At 33.4% G+C, this 14,921-nt stretch overlaps 1 protein-coding gene across 2 annotated transcripts in view; it reads left to right on the top strand.

Annotated features, from left to right (window-relative positions):
- Positions 1–14,921, top strand: part of LOC659717 (neuroligin 4) — a 147,082-nt gene that overhangs the window by 44,515 nt on the left and 87,646 nt on the right. Inside the window, exon 2 of one of the 2 annotated variants that reach the window (XM_015980087.2) lies at positions 609–636. The exons of the other annotated variant lie outside the window; for it this stretch is intronic. The gene's annotated coding sequence lies outside the window, so the exon portion shown is untranslated. The remainder of the gene's footprint in view (positions 1–608; positions 637–14,921) is intronic. 2 annotated transcript variants of the gene reach the window in all.

Here is a 14,921-nt window from a genome sequence, read left to right as displayed (position 1 = left end):
CCGTCGACTTGGTGGAAGCTTTATTACTCCGCTACAATTTCCCGGGATATTAAAAACTTGGTATTTCTTGATATTTTAATTTTGAATGGAACAGTGGATTCGCAATCCTCACCTTTGATGTGCAAATACATAATCGGATGACTTGCCGCTGAAGCCATCTTTTGTGCTTTCCTGCCACCTTCTGCTTATTTGAGAGTCTAATCAATAGAATCGGCTGTCTTTTGAAGCAGCTAAGCGTCAGATTACGCGTTTATCTGACTCGGAAATTGATCTTTAAAATTTAAAAAGTCGCGTTTTATTGGCTCTTTGTTTGGCACGCTGTTCATTTCGCCTCAGTCTATGATAGAACTAGTTAAAACCCCGTCTCTTTGAAACAAAGCAAGACAAGCCACACTTTGAACTCTTCAACCCTAGCGAGTTAACGTGTGAAACTTATCAATATATCAAAGAGAGTGCACGTGCGTCAACTTGTGTAATTTCGCTACATTTCCTTTTCTCAAAGTTCGCAATTGAATTCCTACAAGTAAAAATCAAATAAACGGCTTCCGAGTAATTATTTTCTTTATGAAAGTTGGCGACATTTCTCGAGTGAATTTTTCTTGTTTCAGGTCCCCGGTGCCACCATGAGACTTTGCGGTGAGTCTAATTTAAAATGGAAATGGTTGTGTATTTGCAATAGACAATCTAAATTAATTAAAACAAGTGCAGGGCTTTTTGTCGCGTCTCGCGCTCAATTTAGTCGAAAAAATGAGACGTCTAAACGCAAAAACCCGTCTCCCAATTAGTCTAATTAGTGAAAATTATGAAAAAATTAATCGATCGGCTGGAAGTTCAAAACGACTCAAGAGCTAATTCACCCACTAATTACACTTGCCAGTGACGGCTTAACTGTTTCATTACATAACGCGAGTGAATTATGCGTAAAACTTTGAGGCGATTTTTTACTTGCGAGCTTTAGGCCTGTTTCACATATGCTAAGCCGGCGATTTGTATGAAAATTTTCACGCTTGTAAGTCGGCAGTTTATGAAAATTACCAAAGTTTTTACGTGTGACAGGAATTTACGGCGTGTGGGACGCTTTACGGTTCAATTTTTGATAAGGGTACCGTGGGAGTGTTAATTATGGGTAATGAAGCTTTTACAAGGGAATTTATAATCATCCGGGCGAATTTGTATGCAGGAATAGGAATTTAATCATGAGATAATGAAACGTAACAAGAGATTTTTCCGATTTGTTTATGAAGATGCCCAAGTTTGCCATATTTGAAAGTTTGCGAAACTTGGCTCCGGTTTCTTATCGATTACCTGGTGGTAACTCGGGGGTGTTTATTTACATTAGGTACAGTCCATGAGGTGGCGAATTTTGTCTATAAGTTAGGAGTGGCACTGGACCATCTGGCGGCGGGCTAATAGATTCGACATTAAAATCGATAATGGCACTTTGTGACCATCTGGCGGCCTTAATTGACCATCGCGGAGACGCCGCAAAAATACTGTTATTGGAAAAAGTCGTCGTTGGGAGAAAGCGCTTCGTTCATTAGGTATTCAGAGGGCCGGATACGGCCCTGTCATAACTTAGCCTCTGGGTACGACAGTTACAGCACTTCCTAACATTCCGACTAACAATGCCCGGACTCGTCTCCTAGAGAATTCCGCCATTTCAGCGCCAAAACTACACTTCGCTGCGATTATCTGCGTGAGTTCTCTGAATTCTGTGCAACTTAACACTTTATTCGGTCTACGAATTGCACACTTTTTATCTAATTATGATAATTGGAAATTTCAACTCGGCTACACTCGTCTTTTTGTTTCCGTTCCTATGGGCACGTAAAGCGAAATGCTCAATTAATTATTAATTTGAAAGCAATTCGGCCGAGGCTTGCAAACTAAATTAAACTCCGTGTGTATTTTCCTTGAGATGTTTTCGTCTCGGAGAATTTTAATTTCATTCCGAAGGACACTTCGGGGACGCGTTTTTTCGCAGGTTGTTACGTCGGATTTGGCATTATTCGATACAGTAAATAATAACAAACGGAGACAACTCCCTTGCCGAATCGCCCAATCCAAGATTCGATAAGCGTGTAAAGTTTGTCAAGAAGTGGAGATAAATCACAGATTAATTCGTTAAGAGCCTCGAAAAATTTGTCTCGAGCCTAGCTATTTATGAAGATTAACAATGTAATATATATGGCACATAATATTTTATAGCAGGCGAGAATAAGTTGGTGGAATTTCTAGAATTTCCCCAAATTTATAGCGCAAAGTGTGTAAGTCAAGAATGTCTCGTCTTACCACACGATAAATTCGGTCCCGAGTGTACAAATTGGGCAAAAACAATTTTTCCAAGCTTGGGTCGAATTTATCACGAGCGAATTTATTGACAAAATATGTAGTCGATGTAGCGGATAGAAAATCATTTGTCTGGCGAATGGTCTCATTTGTAGTTTGTCGCTAGTTTATGCATGCAATTATTCAGTCATGTTTTTCAGATAAAAGCATAATTTCGATTCTACTTGTGGCGCATAACGAGCGCCGGCTCCCATCTATTTTATTAAAAAAGCTTGTATGTTTATGCGACGCTCGAACTAAAATAACTCGTAAAAATCCCCAACGACCACGAAAAAACACCAAGAGCGCATCTCTATTAATATCCCATCGCAGGGATAAATTAAACACTCCCATCTCGGGCCGGAAGTGATCGATAACGCCTTCGCCACTATGGCAAAGGTACGGATTGCAGAACACGCAAAAATCCCAATTTTGTGCGAAACATAGAGAGGCTTCATGGATTCGAGCCGCTCCCGACCTTGCTAAACCGAATTACCATTCTTTAATTAATTGGAGAGTATGAAAAGAGTTTGCTTGCGCGAAAATAAATTCAATTTATTTTACAATTTTAAAAGTTTTTTTCCCAAAGTAAACACTTTACTACTTTGCTAGCGCCACTTCAGTGTGCACACTTGAACAGCGAAAGGTTTCAAACCATTTTAAACACCGGAAAATTACAATCAAGAAGCATGTTTACAATTATTACAAAAAATCTCGGTTTTTTGGGTTCTATGAAAAAAACTAAAACAAATACACGATCACTCTATCCTATTAACGTTCCGTGTTTACCCGAAAATCGTTTTTCGCTAAAACAAGCAAAAGTATCATTTGGGAGCTGGCACTAAAATGCAGAAAGTTAAAAATTGAAAACGCATCAGTGATCTTTCCATAAACACTGTTCAACAAAATTTCCCATTTCACTTCTTTTGTAAGCCGTTTTAATTAATAGCATTTGAAATTTTGAAAATATTTTCCTGGGGGGTGTTTAAGAACTTTTCAGTTCAAGAAAAAATTAAATGAGTAGTTTCTATTTATTGTTCATAAAGCCTACTCCGTCTAAAACCTATATTAGAAGTATTGAAAGTTTTAATAAAGATATTTATTTAAAAGTTAGTACTTAGCTATAATCCGTTGAGTTCTGGCGGCACTTCCGGTTATACCGGAAGTCGCTATCAACTTTCTTATTTTAAGCAAAAGCTAAGTTTTGCACTGCGTTTTTGGATTAGTTGAGTTATTTTAAGGCCGCTTTTATCAACTTTCTTTACATCTAAGTTTAACCGTTTTCGAGATATTCAAGATTTTTGAAAATATTTTGATTTGCACCTGTCACTTAAAAAATCGGTAATTATCTTAGTTTTAGTGATTTCGAAATCATATTTGGAGAATTAAAAGAGAAAACCTAAATCTATTCTTCAATATATTCAAAATTGGAAAAAAATTAATAAACCCAAAGAATTTAAGGTTAAGTTTAGACAACTTCAAGTACCTATAATTAATTTTTTCAAAAAGGATGTTTCAAATTTATTGGATTAGATGGAGGAGAATTTTTTTCTACATTAATTTGTATTAGTATTCCCTATAGCTATGTGATAGTTTTCAAGTATTGTTTTTTTTTGACATTGTAGAAAAATTCTTACTAACCATAGCTATCTTTGCATAGTTTGCCATAAAAACATTTCTGATTAAACAAACGACAAACTCCTTTCAAAAATGTATTGTTCGTTGTTCGTTCTGTGAAAACAAAATAAAGTTATTGAATGTTGGTTTAAAAAACTTAAACTTCTCATATTTTTTCTCCCGTTTCCATGGCAACCTATGAGAAAAGGCCTATGGCTAATGAAATTTTCAATCCCAAAAAATGTTATTGTAACTTGAAAACTATTAAACATAAGTATAGAGAATGCTAATACAGATCGATGCAGAATTAGATTATCTACGATATAATGAAATAAAACATGTGGCACATTATTTGAAAAAATTGAGTTAAGGGTACTTAAAGTTCTGAAAACTTTAAAAATTTGATGTTTGTTATTCTTTTTAAAATAGTTTGAATACGCCAGAGGAAAGATCAAGGCTTCCTTTTTCAAATGAACTAAAAAATATTTCCAAATTTTTAAAAATTACAGTTATTGATTTTTGAACTAGAAAGTGCAAATTCAAACAAAAAAAAAATTAAAAACCATAAATATTTCGTAAACGGCTAAATTTAGGTATAGAGAAAGCTTATGAAAATTTCCTTAGAATAACTCTAGCAATCCAAAAACGCATTAAAATATTTAACATTACATTTAAAATAAGGAAGTTGCTAGCGACTTCCAGTATAACCGGAAGTGTCACCATCTTGAAAACATTTTCATTGAGCAGACCTAAGAGATTATGGTTGTGTACAAAGTTTCAGATGACTATCATTATTGGAACTAGCATTACTTCTAACGTGGGATTTAGGCGGAACACCCTGTATAAGATTTTGAAATTTAAATCAATTTTGGTAAATAAAAAACTTGCTATGCATGACACAGTGTCTGGGGGGGATTCTGGTGTTGGACAGTGGAATCAATTTGATCGGTTTGTCTCCTCTGCTGCTGCAAATTGATTCGTATAAAGTTTTAGAGACACTAACCTCGCGTCACACACTTTAAGCTTTGAATGGGGTTTAAAATCGATTCTTTCGATTATCTCCGCTTGGTCATAAGCGAGCAAACTTTTGCGGATGAGTCTCCAGTTATTAAAAAGGTAGGAAACGAGGGTCTGGGGACAAAATTGACACTTGACATGTTAGTAACAGTTTATATCGAGGTTCGTGATTGTCCGACCTGACATTAATTTAACGAAGAGCTAAAGCTACCTGTTATACGTCACGTTATCACTTTGCGAATATAAATTTCGAGTTGTGACCTCTACGACTTTATAATTTCGTCTGCAATAAAATTGGGGATGACACTGCAACGATTTTTCTAAATTAAAACGCCGGTTGTAATCCTTTACATTGTTACATTTTATGGAGCTTATCTCATTTTCCTGTTTCTTTTTAATCTCATTCTGTGACGTAACGCGGAGAAATCGGAGAGAAAATATTAAGTTACTTTTTATAATGGAATAAATCAACAAAGTATGAATTTTGATGTGGATTTTTCCCATTTTTATTAAGATTGAGTCGATTTTAATTACAATTTGCAATATTTCTGGCATCGCAAAGAATAGCACAAAAAGCCACTATTGAGTTATCTCATACTTTTATTGTTCGGCAAGAATCCCAGCGGTGTCGTTCCACAGCCAGAACAATTTATATCATTTTAAATGATACGAAAGCCATGGGCCGCGCGAACACTCAAAAAAGTAATAAAACCTCTATAGAATCGCCCGATTTCGCACAACCTCGAGTTAAATACATCATAGGTGCACGTCCTAATTCATCATCATAAAGCACAAACCTCCCCAACAGGAAACTTAATTATTAATTTTTCCTAACACACTTCCCATGTACGAAAACGTCGCAAAGGTCACGTTGTAAAAAACCCTAATCATTATTTACGAGCGTCTTAAAAATGGACCGAGACAAAATTACGGTAACGACGCTAAAGTGCTCCTAACAGATGCGAAACAGGTGCATAATCCGGGCTAAAACTCACTATTTTTCGCAAATTTGCGTCGCTGAAAATAGCGTTTCAGCACCACCGCTAACCGAATAAACTCCGCTTTCCTTACAATTCATTAAAACTCGAGACGACCTGTTTCCACCTAATTGAATAAACACTCGCTAAGTTGCAGCTGTACGGTTTGCATTAGGCTTAATTCGACAAACATCTGCAATCGTTTCTCGCTTTCTACGCTCCGGAATATTAATAAACTACAAATAACTCATTACTCCGGAATCCGGAGAACCGGACTCTGACCGTCACTATGGCAACAGGAAGGATTCGTGGACCGGAAACACTGCAGGTGTAAGAGTCGAGTCAGCGAGGTGTCCTTTTTCTCTTCGATGCGTTGGAACAGCATTTCCGGCGTTTGGCTTAATGGACGCAAATTCGCAAAGAAAACTATCGCATAAAATATAGGGCGACTCAGGAGTGTGTAATGTCTCTATAACTTTTTTGCTATTTAAAATATTGCCTGCTGTTTTCATTATACGATACATCGACTTAAAGTACACAAACTAAAAATATTTTTATTATACACATGGTGTTGCATACAGGGTGGTAAACCAAAGTTATATTTTTTAATGGATCACTCTATGTATTTTGGCATAATTAGATTCTCCCCAAAAAAATAATGTAACTTTGTATAAATTATAAATCTATCTCTTCGTTTCGGAATTATTCAACTTTTCGTTATAAAAAAACAATTTTTGAAAAATTACTACGAAGTCGCGAATGAATATTTTCTAACAAATTTGCCACAAAAAAAGTTTTATTAAGTAGTCAACTTTTACTTGAAACACACAGATAATGTACAGGGTGTGCTAAAACTCAAAAAGTTTAATAACTCATTTCTTTCAAATGAAACACCATATATTGTTTTAGACGTATCGATAATATTTTGCATAAGCTTTCTAATGGTTTAGGGTTTGCGTGGCAAATGTAATATTTATTTACTTAACGAGTTTGGAAATTAGAGTTTTCCAGATGAGCACTTTGTTTGCTCCACGAGCGCAGCGAGTGCTGAATAAATTGCGAATGTAGAAAATTGGTTTGTTACAAAAATATTTTTGTAACAAATATCTCAAAAAAAAAATTAAAAATAATAATTTTTTTGATAATTTAGTTCATTTTGTTAATGAGTTGGTAACAGGTCAAACAATTAACGAATTATCATAAAAAATATAGTTTCCATCTCAATGGTAGCAATACCAACCTATTAAATGTCCCTAGTCTTTGTTGGAAAGTAAAAAACACCGGAGTGCGGGAAAGCCCGTTTTCCACACGCTGGGGATAACCGGGAAATAGCCATCTAAAAACTATGAATACAAAATATTTATTTACTTGACGAGTTTGGAAAGTGCAATTTAGGTAATGTTTTTGTAAAAAAAATCTTTTTTTATTGACAATTTAGTTCTTTGTTTTGATGAGTTGGTAACAGATTAAATAATTATCAAATTGACATAAACTGTCACTTATCATAAAAAAATTATCGTTTTCATCTCAGCGGTAGAATTACCAACCTATTTAATGTCCCTAGGTATTGTTGCTAAGAAAAAACACCGCAGTACGGGAAAGTGCTTTTCCCACACGATGGAGCGTCTAGGAAACAGCTATCTAAAAGCTATGAGTACAAAAAGCATTTTTCGAAATTAAAAAAAATATATTACAAGAAAACTTGTTATCTTAGAATATGATAACTCAAATAGTAATTTACTTGTGTTATGCACTAATATGACTAATTACATTAGTAATCTATTTATTACTTGATACAAAAATCAATTTTACAGATTAAGAATTATTACTAAAAAAATAAAAAAAGTTTTTTTTTTAATATTTCAAATTTTCTATACAAACAGCTTATCATTAGAAAGCTTATAAAAAATGCTATCACTGCGTGTAAAAAATGCATGGTGTTCCATTTGAAAAAAATTAGTAGCGTTTTGGCACACCCTGTACATTACCTGCGTGTTTCAATTAAAATTCGACTATTGCTAAAGCTACAGGATATTTTAAATTTTTTGTTGCAAATTTATCGAAAAATATTCGTAGGCGACTTCGCAGTGAGTTTTCAAAAATTGGTCCTTTTTTAACGAAAAGTTAAATAATTTCGAAATAAAAACAGACAGACGCATAATAGTTTATACAAAGTTACATTATTTTTTTGTGTATAGGGTGTTCTATTTAAAAAATATAACTTTGTTATTGATTTACCACCGTGTTTACACCACCATGTGTATAATAAAAATATTTTAATTTGTGGACTTCAAGCCGATCTATCGAATAATGAAAACGACATGGCAATATTTCAATTAACAAAAAAGTTTTAGAATGATTACGCACCCCTAGATCACCCTATACAATTTCTTAAGAGTTTGATTTGCATCAAAATTTTCTGTGAACGCATATTTTGCGGAAAATCGCTTGGCTTGGCTCCTGCGAGCAATCGGGACCCTCATCCGTTGCTCGTATACACAGAGTGGACGTGACAAATCCCGAAACAAAGCCATTTGCAGGAATAAAATCAGTCTCTTGTCCGTTTCATTCGCGTGAAAAGTGCCAAGGGTCAACGAGATTGTGTCGGGCACCCAAATAATAAGTAAAAGCTATACATCACCCCATCGGCAGGACAGATCCCTACTTACCGTCCTGATCCGGCATGCATTATGTAAGTCACCGTTCCGACCGCGTCAATTTGTTTAGATAGCGATCTATCGGAGCCCTGCAGAGGAAATATCGACTGTGCCAGCACTGACTGATTTACAGGGAAAGAGTCCTGCTGGAAATAAGGGTCAATAAGTTTAATGATGTTGTTTTCGGAAGGGATTAGTAGGGAGAAGGGCCCGAAAGTGTCTTGTTGTGGGTTTATTCGGTTAAGAAGGCTCGTACCTTGACGAAAATTGCGGATAAATTCGTTGATTTCCAGCATTTGCTCCTACGAGCAAACGCCTCTCTCGAATTAATTAATTTGAAATTTGAAACTATGCAGTGGGTGAATAATTTATTTGTTGGGTTTGACTGATAATTAAAATTTATTGAACGTGTGGTTATTGCAGTTTTAATAAAAGCGTTTACACTTTCGTCTTGATTCGCATTTGGCGTGTCTCTTGCAATTATTCATGCATCGCGTGAATCCCCCCTATAAAAACACAAATTACTTTAAAATGTCTTTATGATGGAGTCGCCTTTATATGAAAGTATCAGGAAGAGCACGTGACGCCAATGTGAACGTGTAAGACGGATAACCGTAACATTCAGGACTCTAATTGAGGGATTTTTTCCAGTCGTGAGCTTTGCGTGAAAGCTCAAAATTCACGTAAATATTTTATGACTGTACTCAATATTCAGTTACGTTCTATGTGTGACGACGCGATACGGCTGAAATTTTAATGCCTGAAGGCACGAGCGTATCGCAGGAGTGCGCCGATAAAACTCGCCAATGTTGAATTTTAAGGCTGAGATATGCACTGTAAATAATAAGGAGGGGCTGCGAGATAGTAGCACTTAGAGGAGATTTACGCAGGTGCCGATTTCGAGACAAGTTCTAGTTTCGCTTTTGAACATTTTTTGCCTGTATCTGACCTAAACTCCCCACTTTAAAAATAAATTCAATTGTTTGAACATTTAACCTTTGCCGGTCATTACCAGTTTTACAAAAAAGCACTAACTCATTCATTTTATAGACTGTGACTAGACTGTGTTTACGGTTCTGGTATGAAAAAATAAAAATTGAACAAATTTGTGTTTACATCTTCATATCATCCTTCTGAATAAAGCGAAAAGCTGTGAAGCTTAATGTAGATTCTAACATACGGATTATATTCTCAAGTTTTTGTGACAAAAAAAATTACAGATGTTTTATAAGATGTCATGTCTGTATAATAAAATTTTCCAGATGTGCTCTTTTTATTTTACAGCAAATTTTGTTTTCTTAGTGCAACTATTCCGAAGAATTCACTATTGCATAATCGTGAATTGAAAAATTCTTACAAAATTACTAGTCTCAGTTTCATAATCACAAAAATTATTACCGACTTATTGATATAATTTTATATTAAAAATTTTTCATACCTCATTAGTAAAACTGCATAAAAACTATTGCAAAGTAATACACGTATCACGTTTGTATATTAAATTAATTTTATGCGCATATAATCATAGCAGGAAAATTGGTAAGCTCCCGTTATTTAATTATGTCTAAATTTTCACAATTTTTTGTCGCAAAATCCTTTTTACTTTAAAGCGTTTAAATCTTTTGCTATTATAAAATGTTTATTAGAGAAACAATAGTATATTATTTCCATTCAATAATTGAGTGAAAAACAAGTTACTAACACTCCACGATTAAAGTAGTACCGGACCAAATTTTAATTTTTCCTTTAAAATGTTTAATATTTTGTTTTGATGAGGTACAATGTTTAGGATTAAAGAATATTTGCGTTTGTCTGAGGAAAATTGCAAAAATTCTTTAAAATGTTCGTCGTGTAAAAATCTTCAAATAACCTAATACAAATCCACTACCAACAATAAATTATAGTAAAACACAAACTAAAAACGATTATTAGTACTTTAAAGCGGCGTTAAACTAAAATAATTCTAAATTTTTGACACAACACGTTTTGAAAACGAATTAGACAAGACGATGGAACATGTCTACCAACTTAACAGTACGCACTAAACACCCCGCTGATACGTATATCATAGTTGTTTTATTTTTTCCAGGTTATTTAAAAAAAGTCCATTCTTTCAGTGGAAATACCATAGTACCATAATAATAGTACCATTTTTTATTTATCTAATTTTGTCGACGTTTATTGAAGTTTATATTACATATTTGAATATTGTAAATGTTTCATTAGTATGTAAAGAACCAATAATTTAGTTAACAAATCCGTTGAAAATATTGGTCCCACCTAAAGGAAAAAGCACTTATCTGATTTCAAGCAATTTTTAGTTATTTAGCTCATCTTTATTGAGTTAGAAAATTACTTATTTAAAAAATTTCTACAAAAAATAAAGAAAGTGACGAATTAAGGCTAAATTATAATTTTTTTGTTGTTAATTTTAAGCAATTTAGATCAAATTGATATGATATTAAGTGATTTTGTGTTTGTTTATAATTTTTGGGTTTAAAATATTTGTAAATAATATAACAAAATATAATGCAAACTATGCGAAATCAAACAGCGATTTTATTTCATTGTCATTAAAAAAGTATCATTTTCAGGTTTTATAATTTTTGTTTAGAACTATTTTTCTTTGTTGTTGCCTATTTGGTTATTTTAATAATAAGACTTATTTAATTTTTTTCTCTTTTTAGGGTTTGAAAACAATTTTTGATTTAACGTCTTTAAATAAAATGTGTTTTTGAATGATTCTCATCTAGTTAACTTTGAAATTGGTTTCCATGTAAAAAAACTGTGCCGCTTTATTTAATTGAATCCTCTGTCTATAAATGACAAATCTATCAGTTGTAAAATTTAATTAACTTTTTTAAAAATTTCGTTAAAATGAAACTAAATTGTTACACTGTGCAAGAAAATACTTTTATTATCGAAGCTGATTTCCAAATTGAAGACATAATAAATAGAGAATTGCAATAGTCGATGTATAAATGCATATCATTAGTTCTATGAAGCGGCATTTTCAGATTTTACATGAGAAATACACAGACGACTAGATGAGAATTATTTCAAATCAAATCAAAAATTTAAGTAGGTATATTTTATTTCTCAAAATATTTGTAAATAATAAAAAAATGAAAAGCAAACTAAGTTATTTTATTCTATATCGTCATTAAAAGTAAGATTGAAACTATTTTTCCTTGCTAATTCCTATTTGGAATAAATCTTGAAAAAAAATATTTTATTTGATTTTTGGGGTTTGAAAAATTTTTTTGATTCAAGGTTTTTACATAAATCACACTAATTTATAGCAAAAATAACAAAAAAGTAGGTCCATTGTGTTTTTAGAAATATTTATAAATAATAGAAAAAAAATGGGACGCGAGCTGTGCGAATAGCCATTTTATCCGATTATTGTTATTAAAAAGAGAAACAATTTTGAAAAAAAATCAAATTTTTATCTTTTCTCGGGGGTTGAAAAAATTCTTTGACTCAACGTCTTTAAATACTTCACAGTAATTTATGTCAAAAATTCAAATCAAAGTTTTGATTTAAGGGTTAGATAACTGGGCAACGGCATCGTTGTGAAACTGAAATAGAATAATTTTTGAAATGGAAATTGCATGACATGTGTTTCTTGGTCGATGGAGTGCGGGCATCGAGGGACAATAACTTGTCCACTATTAATATCCAAACCGCTTCAATATTTCTCCCTACCTGGCAGGAGCGTGAGAAATTTATAGCATTCATGCCTATCGATATCGACATTTAATATCTCAGTTATTTACGATCCATTCAAAAAATAAGCGTCCGAAAGAAGAAAAGACGCAATATCTCCTGACACTGACAAATACATTAGCGCTCTTTTGACAGCAGCGTCGGCCGGTGTAAATTACACCGGGGCATAAACCGAGCGTTGAAAAGCTATAATAAGAGTTAAGCCGTCGTTTCTAACGGTGCTAAAGGCCGTTCGACTAACGAGCTAGAAGACTGAATTGCTCGATTAGGCCGTTTCTGAAACGCATAACTACCACTTATAAAGCCTCGATGGCCGACCTTTGCCGGATTGATTCTTCCACTATCACTTCCAGGCCTCATTACACTCAGATACAATCCAATTATAAATTACTCGAAGGAAAAAATCGGATTTTTTGGGCCGAATTTATGATATCAGGCACAAAACGTGATTACTTTAATAGCACGGGGCTGATTTATCGAATAGTACGTGTTCGACGTGCTGAAAGAAGAAAAATCACAGGAAAGGTTTTGGAACGTCACGTTGCGTGTATCATTGCTTGTCTATCTATTTCGTGCCTTGTAAAGTTTGTTATAAAGAGGAGCGAAACAGTGAATTAATCAAAGAGGTCGTACGTCATTAATAAAGCTACCACAAGCCGCATTTGGTGAGTTAGATCCCTTACCTTATCTACTACCATTGACATTCAGTATCAATTTGCATTTCATGCACAATCGACTCCGAGACTCGTCTATGAGAATATTTTATGCTAGATTTGGTTTTCATATTCCGACGAAATCTTATGAGTGATATATACCCGTCCCTCATATAAACAATAGACTCGTGGGAAATTAAAATTCAAACTAAATTCGCATCTGGGACGAAAAGGGTCCATTACAACAACACCCCATTTAAAACTACCCTTACAAGTAATAATTCCGTATTGCGGGAAACAGGTGTCAAGAGGCACACCTAATAAAATTCATCACAAGGGTTGCAAAAAAATGAAATAAATTTCAATCGCACAAAAGTCATTTCTAATTATACTTCTCCTAATTATTCCCGAAATCCTCTGTTTTTTATTATACCATCTTCCTGAACTTTAATCAGAATAAAAGTTTTATTCCGTTTTAAAACGGAAAGTGTAACGTAATTAACGACTGGCCCGTTGTTAAAGCACCTCAAAGAAGTAAAGCAATAACACTGGTTTTCTCCCCGCGACAGTCAGGGCCGGACTGAGATCAAAACATCTTCGCTCTTTTCTGAATGAAATTTCAAAACCGTTTTAATTTAAGGAAACAGTATTGAAGTTTTAAAATTTGTCTTTTGAGTGTTTCTATTGGTACATTTTCCAAGTAAATGGTTTTTGGGTATATATTTTTTCAAGCACAATCTCCATATTTAAAACCCATTAATTTATATCGGTCTTAGTTCTCATGTAGTTTTTTTTTCTTTTTGTTAATTACAATATTCTGTTACGCCCCAAGTACCATTGAAGAATTATAGTAATTAATAATTTCGAGTATTAATGATAGTCTAAATAAAGCATGAAATGACAACATTTGCTCTAAAACAAATGTGAGGTAAGGTAAATAAGGGCCGGTGATTAGGAAAGAAGACCCACCGTTGATTTTTCTGACTAAATTGTGTAGAAAAGTAAAATCATCTACCTTGGGTCATACTTCCAGCCTCCCGTCATTAGTCTTTGAAGTTACTCCTTGATACGTCTTCTAGTTGTCTGTAAATGGTTAGTGAGGACAAAAGCTCTGATGAAAAGACTAATTATAATAATGAGTAATGATACACCAACTTCAACTTCATTACAGATCTTTTGTCGACACCTGAAGTTGAAAGAAAAAAAGCCACAAACAGAAAAAAAGTTTTTGAATTACTAAAGACAAAAAAAGTAACCAAAAATCTATTTTCTGTAAAAAAATATAATAAGGAAGCAGTTACTAAAAAACAAAAAAATATATAAAACAAAAAAATTAAAAAAGACAAACGGAGCTGGAGAGCTGGTATTGTACATTTGTTGTGAAGAGCATAAGTGGGGAGGATTGGAAAAGACAATTATATACAGGGTGTATCAGAAATACAAGTAAATTTGCCAATTTTATATTGAAGAATTACAAATAGAAAAGATTTTATTTTTATTTCTTTTATTTCTTGAGCTCTGTTACCTGTTAAAATTAAAACACGTATTTCTGATACACCTTGTATAATATTCAGTTTATTTTTTTTAGTTTCTTTGATTTCTTTTGTAATTGTATGTTGTTTTTCTTGATTATTAAAATTTTTTTGTTTAATGTAATACAAATATAGGTATTCGGGAAGATTCTTTTTCGAGTTTTAAATATGGGTCTTATTTGAGGTCAGTGGTGGGCCCTGTTTGGCGATAGGGGGTTTCAACGAGACCTTATGTAATATTTTATGTTTTTATTGTAAATAAATGGAAAAATTAAGAAAAAGACACTTTTTGTTGTACACATTGTTAAATAAAAGTTTAAATTATAATTTCGACAATAAGTCGAAATCTTTCCAAACATATTTAAAACAAAAATATAAAACATTGCAAAAATTAAGCAGGTTTTATTTGGT

This window comes from Tribolium castaneum, chromosome 5 (genome assembly GCF_031307605.1).
Source record: "Tribolium castaneum strain GA2 chromosome 5, icTriCast1.1, whole genome shotgun sequence".
Lineage (NCBI taxonomy): Eukaryota > Metazoa > Arthropoda > Insecta > Coleoptera > Tenebrionidae > Tribolium > Tribolium castaneum.
This window is presented reverse-complemented; position numbering and strand designations above follow the sequence as displayed.